This window comes from Ursus americanus, chromosome 2 (assembly GCF_024610735.1).
Source record: "Ursus americanus isolate L20-20 chromosome 2, mUrsAme1.1.p, whole genome shotgun sequence".
Taxonomy (NCBI): Eukaryota; Metazoa; Chordata; class Mammalia; order Carnivora; family Ursidae; genus Ursus; species Ursus americanus.
Window position 1 is genome coordinate 147740 of NC_142128.1, and position 17181 is coordinate 164920.

General features: G+C 50.4%; 1 long non-coding RNA gene across 10 annotated transcripts in view; it reads right to left on the reverse strand.

The window, feature by feature from the left end:
• The window catches only part of LOC148110449 (uncharacterized), a 74133-nt gene that overhangs the window by 26886 nt on the left and 30066 nt on the right, over positions 1–17181 (reverse strand). For 8 of the 10 annotated variants that reach the window (XR_015726551.1, XR_015726560.1, XR_015726552.1 and 5 more), the window contains exons 4-6: positions 7663–7784; positions 2141–2280; positions 1564–1650 (exon numbers count right to left, since the gene is read on the reverse strand). This is a non-coding gene — a long non-coding RNA (uncharacterized LOC148110449). The remainder of the gene's footprint in view (positions 1–1563; positions 1651–2140; positions 2281–7662; positions 7785–17181) is intronic. The other 2 variants (XR_015726557.1, XR_015726550.1) reach the window with 1 other exon arrangement.

A 17181-nucleotide genomic window follows, 5' to 3' on the forward strand; every position in this document is an offset into this window, starting at 1 on the left:
TCAGACACGTTCTGAGGAGCTCCAGGTTGATCCCAGACTGGATAGACAGGCTCACTGTCAGGGTCCCCCGCCCATCGCCTCTCCTCTGGTTCTGGAGCTCAAGCCCGGTTTCCCCTCTGGCTTCCCATCGTCCCCTGTAGTGAAATGAACGTGGGCTGCTGAAACTGCCCCTGGCCAACAAGACCCGCAGAGCTCCTGTGGTCAGAATCCCAGGCTGCAGCTTCCTGGGCTCCCGCAGGTCAAAGCCAGCAGGCTGTGCTCCACGAGCGGGCCTTGCCGAGAGTCCGTGCCCATCCCGATTCTCCAAGAGGGGACGTGGCAGCTCTCCAGACTTGCCCACCGCTGGTGAGCCTGGCCAGGCCACTTGATCCTGTGGGCTACAGAACGTGCTGAGGGCTCCTGTTCGGGGTAACCCTCATAGGCCATCAGTAAGTGCATTGGGAACCTCTCCAGTGAGAGAGGGTCCTTCACTGGGCAGCATCCCTTGGGCCCTTCTACAGAGGCCCCGAAAAAGTGGGTATGAGGGCGCCTCTGGTTTTCAGCGTAGCCACTGCATAAGGCTCAGCAAAAGGGCAGACTGAAGACATCTGCTGGGGCCAGGGCCTGCTTGGTGTACATTCCATCACCGGCATCCAAACAAGTCGGTCCCCACTGCTGCTGCAGGAAGAGGCGTCAGGAGGCTGCCACCAGCCAGCCTCGGACGGCACACCTTCACCTGCTGCATGGGATCTTGCCTCTGTTCATCAGGCCAAGGGGCCCCAAGTGGTGTGCTCTGTCACCCCTTCCTTCTCCCCAGGCCCAAAGAAGCTGATGGGCTACCCTTTACCAGCCCCGTCCTCCGGGACCTGGGTGTGGGCCACCTCGGCTTGAGGCTGCTGCCTGCTGTCTCTACTCCTCTGTCTTCCAAGCCCTGCACCATGGGTGGGACCACAGGGAAGCCAGACCCTGGTACCTGTCACAGGGTGGTTGGGGCAGCAATCAGGAGCAACTCAAGGCTGCTCAGAATGAGAGCCAGGCTCTGGGTACCAGGAGTAGAGATGGAGGGTCAGGAGGCATCAGGAGGGCTGCGTGGAGTGAGAGGCTTAAGCAGGGTCTGTTAGGGTGGGAGGGAGGATAGGACTGCTCCCAGGGGAGAGGGCCAGTGACGCAGACACCCGTGATCATGACCCGGACCAGGGACCTGGCCTGCCCTCATCGTGACCACTTAGCCAAGTGATGTGAGCTCAACTGAGCCTCGGCTGTCTTGTTTGTAAAATGGGGTAGCAATCTCTGGCTCAGGACGGGTGCCGAGTGCGCCTCGGCACATGCTCGGAGCTGGTGTTCACTGAGCAGTCAACAGACCACGGGCTCCGTGCTCCTGGGCAGGAGAATGGACACATCATGATGGATGCATTTTCTTATTAGAATTCCAAAACTCTCCAAGTAATAGATGGCTCTGGCCACCCCATATGTCTATGTAGTCAGTTACCCCCTAACTTGATGGGGAGTTCATCTGAGTCCACTCAGGCTGCTGGAACGGAACATCAGAGCTCGGGGGGTTACAAACAACAGGTATTTACTTACCACATTCTGGAGGCTGGATATCCAAGATCAAGGAGCCGGCAGGCCTGGCGGCTGGCGATGTTCACAGACTCTGACTCCTCGTGTGTCCTGGTGTGGTGGAAGGGGTGAGGGTGCTTTCTGAGGCCTCTTTTATCAAAGTGCTAAGCTCCACCCCATGACCTAATCACCCCAAGGCCTCACCTCCTAATAGCATCACACTACGGACTGGGTCTCAGGATCTGAATTCAGGGAGACACAAATGCTGGGTCTGTGGCAGACCTCTTTGCTCTCATCACTACACCGGGTGAGGAGTCTGTTTACGAAGTGGGTTACTGTGGGCCAGGGCAGGCTCAGGAAGCACCCCTGCCCTCTCTCCAGTCCTGCCACGAAGCCAGGATGATAAATGTTGTGCCTGAGGCTCCATGTGGGGACACCCTGCACATCGGCTGCCTCCCTTTTTAGGAAGACTGTTCCTCACTGGGGCATGGGGCACAGGGACCTCTCGCCTGCCTGGCCCCTCACCACTCCCGGGAGGCCTGGGTGGTGGCTCTGGCTCAGGGCAGGACCCTGGCATTAGTAAGTGAGGGCTGCTTCTTACCTTGCCCCTTCCTCCCTAGGCCCCCATCTGGACCTGGGGTCCAGGGAGGAAAAGCACCTGGAGCTCCAAGGACCTGTGGTTCAGAAGGTGAGCTGAGTGGAGAGATGTGGCCTGCATTTTGGCCATGTGTAGACCCAAACCTGGGAAGGATACAAAACAATAAAAACCCCTTTTTATTTTTCCACTGGGATTTATTTCTGGAATTCCTTACACAGCAGCTTAGGAGTGGGTCAACGTTCCAACCGACCGCCTGGTGCGGGGACATTCAGGACACCATCTAGGCACCCAAAGAGGACATCTAGACATGTGGTGCTGAGCACAAGTTCTGGACTCGGGTGCCTCAGAATCTCGCTCTGAAGCAGCCAGGTGTCCTGGAGCAATTTTCCCAGATGCTCTGCAGGTCTGTTTCCGCAGGAATGGAGTGCAAACACTACAAGCATACCTGAAGCACGAAGCAGCACCCAGCACACTCTAAGCTTCCTGTCAGGGGATGTCAGGCATCAGATGGGGGAAGGGAGGCCATCAGCTTGAGAGCCAACTAAGTATTTTTCCATCAAGGAGCTCAGACACAGAAAGTCGGATGAAAAAGGCACAGTAACTGGGGCCTTCGGTGACACACTTCCACTGAGGGGCAGGGGAGCTAGGCGGAGGCCAACGAGGACATGCAGGAGTGGGAACACACGATAAGCCACCCTGACCTGCGTGTGTGTGCACAGCCCTTGGCCAACAGCAGAGCAGAGTCTTTTCAAGCACACACGGAACATTCTGCGAGACAAACCACACGTTAGGCAACAAAACAAGCCTCAGTACATGTGAAGGGATCACAGTCATATGAAGTAGACTGCACACCCACCAGAGAATTACTGCAGACATCAATAACTGAAGGGAAATGTGGACATCTAACAACATACTCCTATTTAGCCAAATGGATCAAAGGAGAAATCATGAAGGAAATTAGAAAATACCTCGAGAGGACAGTCTTTACAGGAAAACTACCAACCAAATCCCCCAAGCACACAGATGCAAAGGTCCTCCACAAAATACCAGCAAACCAAACCTAGCAACAGACAAGGAGCGCTGTACACAAGGGCCCAGCAAGATTCACCCCAGAAACGCGTGGTTGAGTCCACATCCAAAATTCAATCAATGCAGCACGCTGTCCTGGTAGACAGGGACAGAAACCGCTCTGAGAAGAAAACGTAGAGGAAACCTTCACAGCCTTGAGTTAGGCTATGTTCTTAGATGTGACACCAAAAGCACAAGTAATAAAAGAAAAAATAGAAAAGTCACGCTGCATCAGAATTAAAATCTTTCACACTGCAACCAGTACCATCAATAAAGCAAAATGACATCCCACAGAAAGGGAGAAAATACCAGCAAAGCAAATACCCGATAAGGAACTTATATCCAGAATGTGTAAGAGACACAACTCGGTAACAACAAGCAAATAACCCCATTTAAAACTGGAAAAAGGTTTTGAATAGGCATTTCTTGAAAGAAAATGTACAAACGGTCCGTGAGCACACGAAAAGATACTGAACCCTGTTAGTTATTAAGGAAATGCAAATCAAAACCAGGCTGAAATGCGTCTTCACAGTCTAAACATGGCTACTCTCCGAGCAACAGGACGTGACTGATGTTGGCGAACGTGGAGCTGCTGGGGCCCTCGTACGCGGCCGGTGGGACAGGAAAGCAGTGCAGCCGCTGTGGAGAACCATGGCGGCCCCTCCAGTGCCACCCACAGAGCCAGCGTCCCAGCCTGCTATTTTGCTCTTGGGTCGGGCGCAAGAGCAGCGAAAGCGCGTGTCCCCGTGACAACCCCACACAAGCGCGCAGCGGGAAGCTCTCTGTGAAGCAGAGAGAAAACCAACCCAGTATCTATGAGCTGATGAACAGATAAGCGAGATACGGCCCAGCCACACGGCAGAATGTTACCGGGCCACCAAAAGGGATTAAGTAGCTCAAGAAGGAAGGGAAGGAAAGAGGAAGGAAGGGCCAGACCTGCCACAACAGGGACAGACCCTCCAACACTGCGCTCTGTGAAGACGCCGGTCTCAGGAGACACGTATTACAAGCCTGCATCTGATGAAAAATCTACAACAGACAGATCTGTGGACGCAGAACTCAGATCAGTGGCTGCTCCGGGTTTGGGGAAGGGCTTTCCTGGGGGCAGAGAGTAGCTAGAAGGTTTGGAGTCTCCTTTTGAGGTGAAGAAAATGTTCTAAAATTTGTGATTACAGCTTTGTAGTACAGCTCGAAATCTGGCATTGTGATGCCCCCAGCTTTGTTTTTCCTTTTCAACAGTTCCTTGGCGATTCGGGGCCTTTTCTGGTTCCACACAAATTTAAGGGCTGTTTGTTCCAGTTCTTTGAAAAATGTCCTCGGTATTTTGATCGGGATAGCATTGAAAGTGTAGATTGCTCTGGGTAGCATGGACATTTTAACTATGTTAATTCTTCCGATCCATGAGCATGGAATGTTTTTCCATCTTTTTGTGTCTTCTTCAATGTCTTTCAAGAGTGATTTATAGTTTCTAGAATATAGGTCCTTTACGTCTCTGGTTAAGTTAATTCCAAGGTAACGTATGGTTTTTGGTGCTATTGTCAATGGGATGGATTCCCTCATTTCTCTTTCTTCACTCTCATTATTCGTGTATAGAAATGCAGCTGATTTCTGAGCATTGATTTTGTATCCCGCCCCATTACTGAATTGCTCTATAACTTCTAATAGTTTGGGAGTGGCTTCTTTTGTGTTTTCCATATAGAGTATCATGTCATCTGCGAAGAGAGACATTTTGACTTTTTCTTTGCTGATTTGGATACCTTTTATCCCTTTTGTTGTCTGATTGCTGTTGCAAGGACTTCTAGGACTATGTTGAATAATAGTGGCGAGAGTGGGCATCCTTGTCGTGTTCCTGATCTTAAGGGAAAGGCTTCCAGCTTTTCCCCATTGAGAATGATATTTGCTGTAGGCTTTTCATAGATGGTTTTTATGAGATTGAGGAATGTACCCTCTATCCCTACACTCTGAAGGGTTTTAATCAGGAAAGGATGCTGTATTTTGTCAAATGCTTTTTCTGCATCTATTGAGAGAATCATATGGTTTTTGAATTTTTCCTTCTGGATAAAATCTAAGACACTGATCGATTTGTGAATGTTGAACCACCCTTGCATCCCAGGGATGAATCCCACTTGATCATGATGGATAATCCTTTTAATGTACTGTTGGATTCTATTAGCCAGCATCTTGTTGAGGATTTTGGCGTCCATATTCATCAGGGATATCGGTCTGTAATTTCCTTTTTGATGGGGTCTTTGCCTGGTTGGGGGATCAAGGTAATATTGGCCTCATAGAATGAGTTTGGCAGCTTTCCTTCTGTTTCTATGTTTTGAAACAGCTTCAGGAGAATAGGTATTATTCTTCTTTGAATGGTAGAATTCCCCGGGGAATCCGTCAGGCCCTGGACTCTTGTTTTGGGGGAGGTTTTTGATCACTGCTTCAATCTCTTTGAATTAATTGGTCTGTTTAAAAAATCAATTTCTTCCTGTTTCAGTCTTCGTAGTTTATAGGTTTCCAGGAAGGCATCCATTTCTTCCAGGTTGTTTAATTTATTGGCATAAAGCTGTTGATAAAAGTTTCTAATGATCTTTCCTATTTCATTGGTGTTGGTTGTGACCTCTCCCCTTTCATTCCTAATTTTATTAATTTGGGTCCTTTCTCTATTCTTCTGAATGAGTCTTGCCAGTGGCTTATCGATCTTATTTATTCTTTCAAAGAACAAATAAGCTGTGATCACAAAGACAGCATGGTACTGTCACAAAAACAGACACATACACCAATGGAACAGAATAGAGAATCCAGAAATGGACCCTCAGCTCTTTGGGCAACTAATCTTTGACAAAGCAGGAAAAAACATCCAGTGGAAAAAAGACAGTCTCTTCAATAAATGGTGCTGGGAAAATTGGACAGCTACATGCAAAAGAATGAACCTTGACCACCCTCTCACACCATACACAAAGATAAACTCCAAATGGATGAAAGACCTCGATGTGAGACAGGAACCCATCAAAATCATAGAGGAAAACATAGGCAGCAACCTCTCTGACATCGGCCATAGCCACTTTTTTCATGACATTCTCCAAAGGCAAGAGAAACAAAAGAAAAAATGAACTTGTGGGACTTCATCAAGATAAAAAGCTTCTGCATAGCTAAGGAAACAGTCAAAAAAACTAAGAGGCAGCCCACGGAATGGGAGAATATATTTGCAAATGACACTACAGATAAAAGACTGGTATCCAAGATCTACAAAGAATTTCTCAAACTCAATACACAAAAACAGATAATCAAATAAAAAAATGGGCAGAAGATATGAACAGACACTCTTCCAATGAAGACATACAAATGGCCAACATACACATGAAAAAATGTTCAAAATCATTAGCCATCAGGGAAATTCAAATCAAAACCAAATTGAGATACCACCTTATGCCAGTTAGAATGGCAAAAATTGACAAGGCAGGAAACAACAAATGTTGGAGAGGATGTGGGGAAAGGGGATCCCTCTTACACTTCGGTGGGAATGCAAGTTGGTACAGCCACTCTGGAAAACAGTGTGAAGGTCCCTTAAAAAGTTAAAAATTGAGCTACCCTATGATCCAGCCATTGCACTACTGGGTATTTACCCCAAAGATACAGACGTAGTGAAGAGAAGGGCCATATGCACCCCAATGTTCATAACACCACTGTCCACAATAGCTAAATCGTGGAAGGAGCCGAGATGCCCTTCAACAGACGACTAGATTAAGAAGTTGTGGTCCACATATACAATGGAATATTACTCAGCCGTCAAAAAGAACGATTTCTCAACAGTTGCTGCAACATGGACGGGACTGGAGGAGATAATGCTAAGTGAAATAAGTCAAGCAGAGAAAGACAATTATCATATGGTTTCACTCACTTGTGGAACATAAGGAATAGCAGGGAGATCAGTAGGAGAAGGAAGGGAAGAATGAAGGGGGGAGTAAACAGAAGGGGGAATGAACCATGAGAGACTATGGACTCTGGGAAACAAACTGAGGGTTTCAGAGGGGAAGGGGTGGGGGGACGGGTTAGCCCGGTGATGGGTATTAAAGAGGGCACGTATTGCATGGTGCACTGGGTGTTACACGCAAGTAATGAATCATGGAACTTTACATCAAAAACTAGGGATATACTGTGTGGTGAGTAACATAATATAATAAATTACTATAAAAAATAAGTTAAAAACAAAAACAAAAACAAAGGTGTTGCATAATGACTGCCTTCCAGAGAGTACAACATACAAAGGGGGAATGAACAACTCCACAGTGCAGAAATCAGACAGACACGACCTCAGTTAAGGGGCCAAGGTCACATCCAGGGCGATGAGTCCTGTTCACAGCGTGGACCCTGAGAGGGCCGCAGTGAGAATCTGGGGTCTGCCTCCCCAAAACCCACACCCAGCATAACCCGACCACATTCTGACTGAGGCACAATCAGAATACCTGACCATCCTTGAAACCGTGAAGATCACCAAAAACTGGGAAGAGTCCGAGAGTCTGTCACAGAGGAGACACCTCTAAGGAGACGTGATGACTAACTGGAAAGTGGTGTTTTGGATGGGATCCTGGGACAGAAAAAGGACATTAAGGAAAAAGCAAGGAAATCTGCATGAAGGGTGGACTCTAGTTAATAATGGTGTATTAATATTGGTTAATGAACTGTAACAAATGGGCCATCTAAAGTAAGATATTAATAACAGAGGAGCCTGGATGTGAAGTACATGAGAAATTATTGTCACCATTTTCTCTAAATCTAAAAATATTCAGAATTAAAAATTTTCTTTAAAAATTTTTAAAGAATAAAGTCAGGGCTCCCTGATATCAGTAAGTCCCATGAAAATGCATTCACTAATAATCAGGAAAAAGCACCCTCAATGCACCTGCAGGCACACGCACACACACGCGCACACACACGCACACACACACGCGCACACACAACACACGCGCACGCACACACGCGCGCACACACACCACATACGCACACGTGCACACACAACACACGCACACACGTGCGCGCACACACAATGCACACGCACACACACGTGCGCACACACAACACACACGCGCACACACCACACACGCGCACACACCACACACGCGCGCACACACAACACACGCGCGCACACACAACACACACAAACACACGCACACACGCGCGCACACACAACACACACGCGCACACACCACACGCGCGCGCGCACAACACACGCGCGCACACACAACACACGCGCGCACACACAACACACACAAACGCGCACACACGTGCACACACACAACGCACACGCGCACACACAACACACGCACACACGAGCACACCCGCATATGCACGCGCACACGCACGCACACATGCACACACGCACACACAACGCACACGCAACACGCGCGCACACACGCACGCGCACACACAACACACGCGCGCACGCACACACAACACGCACACGCACACAACACACACGCACACGCACACGCAACACAAGCACAGGGAAAGAGCCCAGAAGCCGATTCTGGCATCACAATGAACAGGATCCAAAAAGGAATTGCATTGCCAAGCGTTATGCTAATCAACTACTGAAACTGGCAGTCAAAAGCAGTTAATGGAAGAGTTAAGATAGGTTGACCTAAAGGTTGATTTAAAATTATCCTGACGCATGCATACTATCTAAATAATGACTCTCTACTATGATGTAGCCTCTCATTAAAATCACATTTCTTCAGGGGAAATTATACATTTTGCTCCACGATTGGGTAGAAGCAGCCACCTGACGACCGTGGAGGGGCTCCAGGAAAGTGAACGCGCCCTGCCTCCCCCGGCACAGTGCCATCCGCCGCTGTAACCAACCTCCCTCCCTCCTGCTCGCCCCCAGCAAATGCTGGAGCTCCTTCAAACTGTATCCGCGAAGGACCCCAAGCCCCTGGGTGTGCCTCTGAAGCTCTTTCTGAAGAGAGGTTGGGCAGGGGTGCCCTGTGACACTGGGGTCTTGCAGATGCCCTGTGGGCACGGAAGAAAAATGCATACCTCCCTCAGGTAAGCACATCACACGTGATGTGGACGTACCTGGCTCGTTTCTCTAAAGGTGGCGAAACCCGCCAACAAAGAGAAGGGGCTTGTTGGAAGCCCGTCACCAAGCCTGTGGCCGGGACAGGAGCATTAGCTCCGTGGCTCGGGCGTGCCTGCTCAGCACCTTCTCTTTCCCTGATTTCCTACCGGAACTCACGGTGAGGCGTGTGGTCTATGGTGCAATGCTGCACTCCATGCTCCTGAGGCCTGGCCCAGGGTTTGGCCCAGTCTAGGTGAGCAGCTTTTGCTTGTCCCTGTATCCCCAGGTGGTTGAGCGTCTGCCTTCGGCTCAGGTCATGATCCTGGGTCCTGGTATCGAGCCCCGCGTCAGGCTCCCAGCTCAGCGGGGAGTCTGCTTCTCCCTCTCCCTCTGCCCCTCCCCCAGCTTGTGTTCTCCCTCTCACTCACTCACTCTCCTTCTCAAATAAATAAAATCTTTAGAAAGACAAAAAAGGAAAAAAAAAGGAGCCCTTAGTCCACTAACACTTAAAATAAGTATTAATCAAGATGGCAGGATAGGAGTTACCAGCACAGTTGTTCAGCAATCATGAACAAAAAGAATGACGTTGAAGGCTTCACGCTACCTGATTTAAAATGCACTGCAAAGCTATTGTCATCAGAACAGTATGGCACCGGCACAAAAACAGACACATAGACCAACGGAGCAGAGTACAGACCTCAGAAATAACTCCGAGCGTATGGTAAATTAACCTTGGACAAAGGCGCAAGAACACACAGTGGGGAAAGGATACTCTCCTTCAACAAAGTGTTGGGAAATTGGTTTTGCACGCACAGAAGAATGAAATTGGCCCCTTAACTCACTCCCTATGTAAAAATCAACTCAAAATGGATTAAAAACTTAAATTTAAGACCTGAAACCATAAAATTATTAGAAGAAAATAGAGAGGAAAAGCTCCTTGAGATTGGTCTGTATAATGCTTTTTTTTTGGATACGACCCCAAAAGCACAGGTGATGAAAGCAAAAATAGACACACGGAATTCATTCCAACTGAAAGCCTTCTGCACAGCACAGGAAAACAAGTGTGGAGACAGCCTACAGACCAGGAGCGTATCTTTGTAAACCATACACCTGATAAGAGCTTAATATGGAAAATATAAGGAACTTGTACGACCCAAGAGCAAGAAACAAACAGCTCAATTAAAAATAAGCAAAAGGTTCAAACAGACGTTTCTCCAAAGAAGACGTACAAATGGCCAACAGACCCACGAAAAAATGCTCAGTATCGCTCATTATCAGGGAAATGCAGATTGAAACCACAATAATACATCACCTTGCATACGTTACAATGGTTATCATCAAAAAAACTAAAGACCACACGTGTTGGCGAGGATGTGGAGAAAGGGGAACCCTCGTGCACGGTTGGCGGGAAGGCAAATGGGTGCAGCCCTGTGGAGAAGCCACTGACACGGCGGTTCCTCGAGAAAATAACACTAGGACCCAGCACCTCTGGGAGGTGATGAGGTCATGAGGACGGAGCCCTCAAGAGTGGAATCGGTGTCTTCACAGAAGAGGCTCGAGAGCGAGCCCTGGTCCCTCCCCTCCGCCACAGGGGGACGCAGAGAAGGTGCTGGCCGCGAGCCAGGAAGAGGCCTTCCCCAGAACACGGCCATGCCAGTGCCTGGACCTTGGACGTCCAGCCTCCAGACCGGTGGGAACGGTGGGAAATCAATTTCTGCTCTTTGTAAGCCACCCAGTCCTTTTGTTGTAGCAGCCGAAACGGACTAAGACAAACTCCCTATTCTTCTTTTATTTCCTCCCGCAGTGTTTGAGTTTTCAGCACATGGATCCGAAGTATGCTGTGATTTTTGCTACTCTTCCGTGGCAGCTTAGACGTTTCCATTTCCGATCATTGATTGCTAGTGTGTAGAAGTACAAATGATTTCTGTATGTTGAGTTCATATCCTGCGACCTTGTTATACTCAGTTATGAATTCTACTAGCCTTTTGGGTTTTATTGTTTCTGTATTTTCTACACAGACATCATGTCGTCAATGAAAAAAGACAGTTTTATTTCTTCCTTTCCAATCTATATGCCTTTTATTTCTTTTTTTTTTTTTTTTTTTTTTTTTTTTTTTGCTGTTTCACACTAGCTAAGAATTCCAGCATGAGGCTGAATATAAAACACGAGAATGCACATCTTTGTCTTGGTCCTGATTGATAAAGAAAGCATTCAGCCCTTAGCTGTTGGTGCTAACTGCAGTTTTTTTTTGATAGATGCCTGTATCATTTTAAAGAAATTCTACTTTGCTGGACTTTTTTTTTTATTATGAATGGATATAGAATTTCTTCAGAAGAGATGTGTTTTCTGCATGTCATACCACTTTCTTCCCATCTTTAACTTTTCATATCCCACTTACAACTAACATTTTACTAGTTCAAGTACAACGTGGAAGTACTGCGACCACACGGGGCCACACCTCCCACCCTTCCAGCTCTAGAAGCTACTACGTCTACACACCTTACAAACCTCAGGAAAAAATAGGACGGTTTTACTTAAAGACTTAATTTTTCTAGAGCAATTTTGGGTTCCCAGCAAAATTCAGAGTAAGGCACTGGGATTTCCCCTCTGCGCCCTGCCCTCCCCCACGCACAGCCCCCTCTCTTACCAGCACCCCCACCAGAGGGGTGCACGTGTCATCATCGAGGAAACTATGCTCACGCATCATCATCACCCAAAGCTCACAGTTTACGTCGGCTGTGCATCCTGTGAACCTGTGTCCACGTACAACACGTGTTTAGGACTGCAGTGCCGCACGGAGTAGTTTGGAGCCCTGAAGATCCTGCCCTTGACCCGTCCATCCCTCCGCACCCCCAATGATATTCCAGCTTTGACTTCTAGTTACGTGTATTATACAGAAGTCAGGAGGAGCAAGCAAAAGAAAATGAGTAGCCTTTTACAATTACCTATATATTTACCATTTCTGAGGCTACTTATTCCATTCTGAGGATCTACGTCTCCTTTTCCTTCTCTAACGTCCTTCATTCCAAAGAGCTTCCTTTAGCATCTTCTATCGTAGAGTTTTTTGGTGATAATTTCTCTAAGCTTTCTAAAATCCAGAAGAGCTATATTTCATCAGTCACTCTTAAAGGATATGCTTGCTGAATATAGGAAGAGACACAGGAATAGAAGGGATATAGGGAAACAGGGCACATAAGGGCTAGGGGGGTTATAGGGGGACAGAAAGGGACATAGGGGAAAAGGGGACATAGGAGGACATGGGAGATATAAGGGATATAGGGGGACATAGGGAACATGGGGGACGTAGAGGACACAGGGGGACACAGGAAATATAGGGGACATAAGGGATAGAGGGGACACAGGAGATCTAGGATTCTGGATTGAAAGGTCCTTTTGTTTGTTTTCTACACTTTAACTCTGGTGTCTCACCCTCTTCCGATCCCCACAGAGTCTGATAAGAAGCTGGCTGTTGATCAAATCATTATCCCCTGTATGTACAGTGTCACGTTTCCTCTCGTTGCCTAAGCTATTTGCTTGTTGGCCTTGGTAACCATCTGTCTGATTCTGACGCACGTCTATAGGACTGTCTTTATTCTGCTTGGTACTAGTTATCTCATATTTGCAAGTATCTGCCTTCCATCATCTGGAAAACTAGTAATTCATGATTCTAGAGCCGGCAACAAGTGGTGTAAGGGAGGTAAAACATCCAGCTTCACAGACCTACAGGAGCGACAACAGTTCCCCATGTGCAGCACGTCGGCACCAAGAGATGGTAAAGGAAGTGCTTCAGCAGAAAGGAGATGACAGCGCGTGGAGACCCGGTACGAAGCAAGGGGCGGACAGGGTGACACCATGAAGACCGGATGGGGGAAGACGCCGTGCTGCCGGGAGCTTACTGAACTGTCATGAAGGACTGTGATGTTATCTGAAGACGGAGGAGGTTAAAACCGCGCACTACAAACCCTCACGCATGCGTGTGAACAGGAACACACACACACACACACAGTTACAGGGAACCAGCAAAGATGTGATTATATGGAATCATAAAAAATACTCAAATTATCCAAAAGAAGGCGGATGAAGAGGAAAAGGGAAACGCAAACCAGATGGACAGTAAAAACCAAATAGCAAGATACAGAACTAAGGCTGATCTTCCCAGCAGTAGCATTCGAAGAAAATGCTCTACAAATGCCAGTCAAGAAGCATGATTTGTCGGAGTGAACAAGAGAGCAAGACTCAAAACACATATAAAAATAAAGAGGAAAGATCTATCGCCCACGCCCGCCGACAGAGCCGGAGTCACTGCCGTCTCGGAGATGGAGCAGGTTTCAGAGCCAGGAGCACAGCCAGGGACGCAGAGGCTCGCGAGTGTCGGTGACGCGGAGGGCGTCCGCACCTGCGCCCCGAGCTCCCCGGCCCACAAAGTCAAGCCCCCGCTGTCTCAACACCGGGGCCTCCTGGGCTCTCTCTCCGTTCGCGCTCCTTTCTCTGACGAGTGTGTCCCGCTGACTCTCTGTTGCATGTTGGGCAGTAATTCTGAGTTGTGTCCACATTATGAACGTGGTCTGGAGGAGATTCTGGATTCTGTCTTACTTTTTATTTTTTTTATTTGAATTCAATTAATTAACATATAACGTAGTACTGGTTTCGGGATTCTGTTGTTTTTTGCCAGTGACGTGTCTCTTTCGGCTCGGCTGGTGATGTCAGCGGAGCTAACTCAGCTCCCCGGGGCCGCAGCTCCAGCCTCAGCTCAGGTTCTGGCCAGGGCTGGCTGCTTCCGAGGTGCTCTGCACATGTGGTCCGGTCAGTCAGACAGGTGGGCAGGCAGGCGTGCAGGCTCCCTGTACGTGATCTCGTCCCCTCCTGGAATCCCCTCGCCCTGCAGTGGCCAAGTTCCCCCAGTCCTACTGCTCTCACTCTCCAGACGGCAAAGACCCGTTTGCCCCGCACTCTGCATCCCGTGCCGCCAGGGCATGGGGCCCGTCTCGAGGCCGAAAGGAGAATTCTCTTCATGCAATTCCCCCATATCTGTGGCTGCTCTTCTCGCCCCCGTGCCCTCAAAAGGCTCCTGTTTGCACTCTGTGCAGACTTCCTACTTGTTCTCTGTGAGCACTCAGTGCGGCGTGATCTTACAAAATCATCACAGGAAGCAGAGGCAGCAATCCCCATCCACTTTTGGACCGCCTTGTGCATGAACCTCACAACCGCTGAGTCACACTTGGGGAAAGTGTACGTGTCATCTGCTTCAGAGGTCACGATGGTTTCATTGCACGGGTGAGACACGGGGACACTGCAGCCCTGTGAAAGGCAGAGTTCGCTGGACACATTCACTGGACGAGGGCTGGGCACCACAGGGAGAAGACAGGGGCAGAGCGCACCCGGCAGGCCCCTTCCATTTCAAATTCCCGGTCTCGGCACAAGAGCTGGCTCTGGCCAGGGGCCGATACCCCCCCCACACACCCACCTGGAGAGTCTCCGCCAGGAAGTACTACTTACTCTCCCCTCCATCTCATGGCCGCTCCCCGGCCTGGCCCCCTGCTCAGTTCCCTGCTGTCTCTAACCCCTCCACACCCACCCCCATCAGTGCCCCTCACACGGCTCTCCCTGCTCCCTCCGGCCCCCATCCTGCCTCATCCATCAGGACTACCTCAGTGTTCCTTCCCCCAAGAAGCCTGCCCTGACCCCCCAGTTTGAGTTAGGGGCCCTCTGCTCCTACACTGCTGTTGACTTTGTCAACTCCAGAAGTCTCAGACCAAGGCGGCCGCTAGTGTGGCAGGCTTCCCAGCTCCAGCCAGCACCTTCACAGGGGAGGACCACAGAGAGGCTCCACAGCTCTGCAGTGGTCAGTGAGAATAAGAGGGCCCCCGGCTCTGCCCTCCCCACACGGCCCTCGACTTGGCCTAGCCTGGCCTGGGGCAACCCGGCTCTGCCCATGTGGCCAGGTGCACGTGCAGACTGGTCTAATGAGCCCGGAGGGTCAGGGTCCCCCTGGGCCTCAGCCTGGCAGAGGTGAAAGCAGGTGTGGCCCCCTGGAGGCTCCGTCAGGCTTCCCTTGAGGAGGGCCCAGCCCCTGGGCAGGGAAGCTCTGGGCGGAGGGATGGCCAGAGCTCCCGGTGCTCCTGGCCATCAGGGTCCCCCCTGAAATGAAGAGTAGGGCCCACGGGAGGCCTGGGTGCAGAGCCTGCTCCATCATCCCCGACCTTGGAGGTCAGCTTCCCTGTCTCTAGTGCAGGCTTGACAGTACTGGGCCCCGCAGACCCCATGGGGCTGTCCAATGGTCTCCCCGAGCTGCCTGGGTAACACAGTGGGAGGAGGTGGGAGGGGGAGCCTGGGCTGAGAGCCAAGTGCCTTGGGCCCTGCCCTGCCACAGCCCTGGGATGTCAGGGCCTCAGCACACGAGCTTCGTGGGAGTGCCTGCCACCGCATCACAGATGGGGCACTCTGGCTGAGGCCGCTCAACAGCGTGGCCAGCTGGCTACATGGCTCCTGAGTGAGGAGCAGCCAGACTAGGGGGACGCAGACGCTCCTGGAATTCTGTGAGCCGGGCCCCGGCTCCCACCTCTACCCCGGTCCTCTCAGGAGCAGCCAGGGGCCCAAGAGCTCGCTCTCACTCCTAACACTTGACTGTGCCCTTGTTCAAAGCTGAGGCACCAAAGCACAATGCCGTGGAAACGTTGGGCTCTGAGGGGACAGGGTCCACCCACCCTCCAGAATGATGCAGCACGTGTGCATTCACGGGACCCACACCTGCTGGCCGTGAGTGTCAGGGAAGGAGCAGCACCTGGACATCCCTGACACCCTCCAGACACACACAGCCCCGTCCCCTTCGCTCCTTCCCCTTCCCTCTCCCCCTCCCCCTTCCCCCTGCCCTCTGTCCCCACCCCCTCCTCCCTCCTCCTGCCTCCCAGGCCCCCAGGCCCTCTATCCCCGCTCCTCTAAGGCCAGGGTCACCTGGGTCACCAGAGAAGATGTCTCACTGCAGTTTCTGGGCTGTGGTCTTGACTCATCCTATCTCTGCTTCTTGACTCACTGCCCGGTGACCTGCTGGAAAAACAGCAGTCTCAGCCCTGGATTAGCCCGATCCCTGGGCCTCTTTCTGACTCTCGCTCCACTCATCTAAACAGCCCAGACTGTGTGCGCCCATCTCTCCTTAAATATTTTTTGAGCAGAGCTGATTTTAAAAACTAAGTCATGTCTGTTTTGGCCAAATGCAGTGATTTCTCTCAGACTGAGAAATAAATCCGTTTATTAAAAATAATTCTGTTGCAGGACACCTGGGTGGCTCAGTCAGTTAAGCACCTGCCTTCACCTTTGGCTGAGGTCGTGATCCCAGGGTCCTGGGATCGAGTCCCGCATCAGGCTCCCTGCTCAGCGGGGAGCCTGCCTCTCACTCTGCCTGCTGCTCCCCCTGCTTGTGCTCTCTCTGACAAATAAATAAACAAATAAAACAATAATTCTGTTGCAATGAAAGCAGGGCTGAGGCAGATCTGGGCCACAGTGTGAGCCCCCCACCATCGCTGGGCTACAGACAGCAGCCGCTGCCCCTGCATGCCAGGCCTGGATTGTGGGAAGAGGGGAAAAAAAAAAAAAAGACAAGAATTGACAAAGAGAACAGGTTGGCCAGGGAGGCCCACGCAGATGGCCACGGGCAGAGGATGGAGGAGAAAGGACAAGGGCCTCGGGGACGGGGGGCAACCACACCCGTGGAGACTGGCCTGTGCCCGGGCTGTGCCCGGATACAGGGGCGCCAACAGCGGCCGTTCCTGCAGTGACGCAACCGGCAGGAAAACAGACTGGGAAACGAAGCTCAGTCCGTGGGTGCGGGGACCCCTGCTCAAGGCCAGGCCTGCAGGCCGTGCCCGCGGCCCCCGCTCGGGTGCCCACGGCCACAGGGCAGCACCACAGCCCTATTACCATAAGCGAT